Below are 3,501 nucleotides of genomic sequence, written 5' to 3'. Positions count from 1 at the left end.
ACTCCAAAGATTCCCAGTTTCTCTATTACAGAGAGGGGCATGAGGTTTATCCCTGAACCAAGGTCACACAGAGCCTTTTCAAAGATCATGGTGCCTATGGTACAAGGTATTAGGAACTTTCCAGGATCCTGTTTCTTCTGAGGCAATGTCAGTTGATCTAGATCACTTAGTTCATTGGTGAACAAGGGAGGTTCATCTTCCCAAGTGTCAATACCAAATAATTTGGCATTCAGCTTCATGATTGCACCAAGGTACTTGGTAACTTGCTCCTTAGTAACATCCTCATTCTCTTCAGAAGAGGAATACTGATCAGAGCTCATGAATGGCATAAGGAGGTTTAATAGAATTTCTATGGTCTCTAGTTGAGTCTCAGATTCCTTTGGTTCCTCAGAGGGAAACTCCTTATTGATCACTGGACGCCCCAGGAGGTCTTCCTCCTTGGGATTCACGTCCTCCCCTTCTTCCTTGGATTCGGCCATGATGGTCATTTCAATGGCCTTGCACTCTCCTTTTGGATTTTCTTCTGTGTTCCTTTGGAGAGTACTAGGAGGGATTTCAGTGACTCTTTTACTCAGCTGGCCCACTTGTGCTTCCAAATTTCTAATGTAGGACCTTGTTTCATTCATGAAACTCACAGTGGCCTTAGATAGACCAGAGACTAAGTTTGCTAAATTAGAAGTATTTTGTTCAGAGTTCTCTATCTGTTGCTATGGATGATGAAAAAGGCTTGCTATTGCTAAACCTGTTTCTTCCACCATTATTAAAGCCTTGTTGATGCTTTTGTTTATCCTTCCATGAGAGATTTGGGTGATTTCTCCATGAGGGATTATAGGTGTTTCCATATGGTTCACCCATGTAATTCACCTCTGCTATTGCAGGGTTTTCAGGATCATAGGCCTTTTCTTTAGAAGGCGCCTCTTGAGTACTGTTGGATGCAGCTTGCATTCCATTTAGACTCAGAGAAATCATATTGACTTGCTGAGTCAATATTTTGTTCTGAGCCAATATGGCATTCAGAGTATCAATTTCAAGAACTCCCTTCTTCTGAGGCGTCCCATTGCTCACAGGATTCCTCTCAGAAGTGTACATGAACTGGTTATTAGCAACCATGTCAATGAGTTCTTGAGCTTCTGCAGGCATTTTCTTTAGGTGAATGGATCCACCTGCAGAAGTATCCAATGACATCTTAGCTAATTCAGACAGACCATCATAGAATATATCCAGGATGGTCCATTCTGAAAGCATGTCAGAAGGACCCTTTTTGGTCAGTTGCTTGTATCTCTCCCAAGCTTCATAGAGGGATTCACCTTCTTTCTGTTTGAAGGTTTAAACATCCACTCTAAGCTTACTAAGCTTTTGAGGAGGAAAGAACTTGGCTAAGAAAGCCGTGACCAACTTATCCCAAGAGTTCAGGCTATCTTTGGGTTGAGAGTCCAATCACACTCTAGCTTTGTCTCTTACAGCAAAAGGGAAAAGCATGAGCCTGTAGACTTCAGGATCTACTCCATTAGTCTTAACAGTATCACAGATCTGCAAAAATTCAGTTAAGAACTGAAAAGGATCTTCAGATGGAAGTCCATGAAACTTACAGTTCTGCTGCATCAGAGAAACTAATTGAGGTTTCAGCTCAAAGTTGTTTGCTCCAATGGTAGGGATGGAGATGCTTCTTCCATGTAAATTGGAATTAGGTGCAGTAAAGTCACCAAGCATCCTCCTTGCATTATTATTATTTTCGGCTGCCATCTCCTCTTCTTGTTCGAAAATTTCTGAAAGGTGCTTGCTGGATTGTTGTAATTTAGCTTCTCTTAGTTTCCTCTTCAGAGTCCTTTCAGGATCTGGATCTGCTTCAACAAGAATATTCTTGTCCTTGCTCCTGCTCATATGAAAAAGAGGGAACAGAAAAATAATAATAGGGATCCTTTTTACCACAGTATAGAGGTCCCTATGTGAGTAGAAGAAAAGAAGAAGAGAAAATCTGAACTCAGAGAGAGAAAGGGGGATCGGATTTTTGGTGAGTGAGGAAGAGATGTTAGTAAATAAATAAATAAATAGAATAGGATGAGAGGGGGAGGTTTTCGAAAATAATTTTTGAAAAAGAGTTAGTGATTTTCGAAAATTAAAAGAAGAAATAAATTAAAATTGAATTTTGAAACAATTAGTTAATTAAAAAGAATTTTTGAAAAAGAGGGATATATTTTCGAAAATTAGAGAGAGAGGGTTAGTTAGGTAATTTTGAAAAAGATAAGAAACAAACAAAAAGTTAGTTAGTTAGTTGAAACAAATTTGAAAATCAATTTTGAAAAGATAAAAAGATAAGAAGTTAGAAAAGATATTTTAAAATCAAATTTTTGAAAAAGATATGATTTTGAAAAAGATAAGATAAAAAGATATTTTGAAAAGATATGATTGAAATTAGTTTTGAAAATGATTTGATTTTTAAAATCACAATTAATGACTTGATTCACAAGAAATCACAAGATATGATTCTAGAACTTAAAGTTTGAATCTTTCTTAACAAGCAAGTAACAAGCTTGAAATTTTTGAATCAAAACATTAATTGATGATGTTATTTTCGAAAATTATGTGATAAAGATAAGAAAAAGATTTTTGAAAAATATTTTTAGAATTTTCGAAAATAACTAAGAAAAATGAAAAAGATTTGATTTTTGAAAAAGATTTTGAAAAAGATAAGATTTTTTTTTAAATTGAAAATTTGATTTGACTCATAAGAAACAACTAAGTTTTAAAAAGTTTTGAAAAAGTCAACTCAAATTTTTGAAATTTATGAGTGAAAAAGGGAAATATATTTTTTTAATTTTTGAATTTTTAATGATGAGAGAGAAAAACATGAAAAAGACTCAATGTATGAAAATTTTGGATTAAAACAATGAATGCATGCAAGAATTCTATGAATGTCAAGATGAACACCAAGAACACTTTGAAGATCAAGAAGAACACCAAGAACTTATTTTTGAAAAATTTTTTATGCAAAGAAAACATGCAAGACACCAAACTTAGAAATCTTTAATGCTTAGACACTAAGAATTCAAGAATGCATATGAAAAACACCATACAACACAAAACAATATAATATGAAGATCAATCAAGAAGGTTTATCAAGAACAACTTGAAGATCATGATGAATGCAATGCATGAATGCAATTTTCGAAAAATGCAAGATGAGTATGCAATTGACACCAAACTTGAAATTGACTCAAGACTCAAACAAGAAACACAAAATATTTTTTATTTTTTATGATTTTATTAATTTTTTTGTATTTTTATTTTATATTTTTCGAAAATTAGTGTGAAAAAGAAAAATAAGGATTCCAAAATTTTTAATATGAATTCCAGGAATCTTGCACTCTTATTCTAAAGCTCCAATCTGAAGGTTAGACATGGCTTAATAACCAGTCAAGCTTTAGCATGTAAATCTTTTGGATCTGGAATAGCAGCAGGTGGATTAGCAACAACTAGCTTGCTCTTGATAATGTTGGGTTG

At 34.2% G+C, this 3,501-nt stretch overlaps 1 non-coding gene across 1 annotated transcript; it reads left to right on the top strand.

The window, feature by feature from the left end:
- The first annotated feature begins 1,239 nt into the window (after positions 1 to 1,239).
- On the top strand, positions 1,240 to 1,347 carry LOC112787508 (small nucleolar RNA R71). Its single transcript, XR_003194918.1, has one exon. It is a non-coding gene; the product is annotated as a small nucleolar RNA R71 (small nucleolar RNA).
- Positions 1,348 to 3,501: the final 2,154 nt, after the last annotated feature.

This window comes from Arachis hypogaea, chromosome 20 (assembly GCF_003086295.3).
Source record: "Arachis hypogaea cultivar Tifrunner chromosome 20, arahy.Tifrunner.gnm2.J5K5, whole genome shotgun sequence".
NCBI classification, from domain to species: Eukaryota; Viridiplantae; Streptophyta; class Magnoliopsida; order Fabales; family Fabaceae; genus Arachis; species Arachis hypogaea.
The sequence above is the reverse complement of the archived record's forward strand: the minus strand, read 5'-3'. Positions and strand labels throughout refer to the sequence as shown.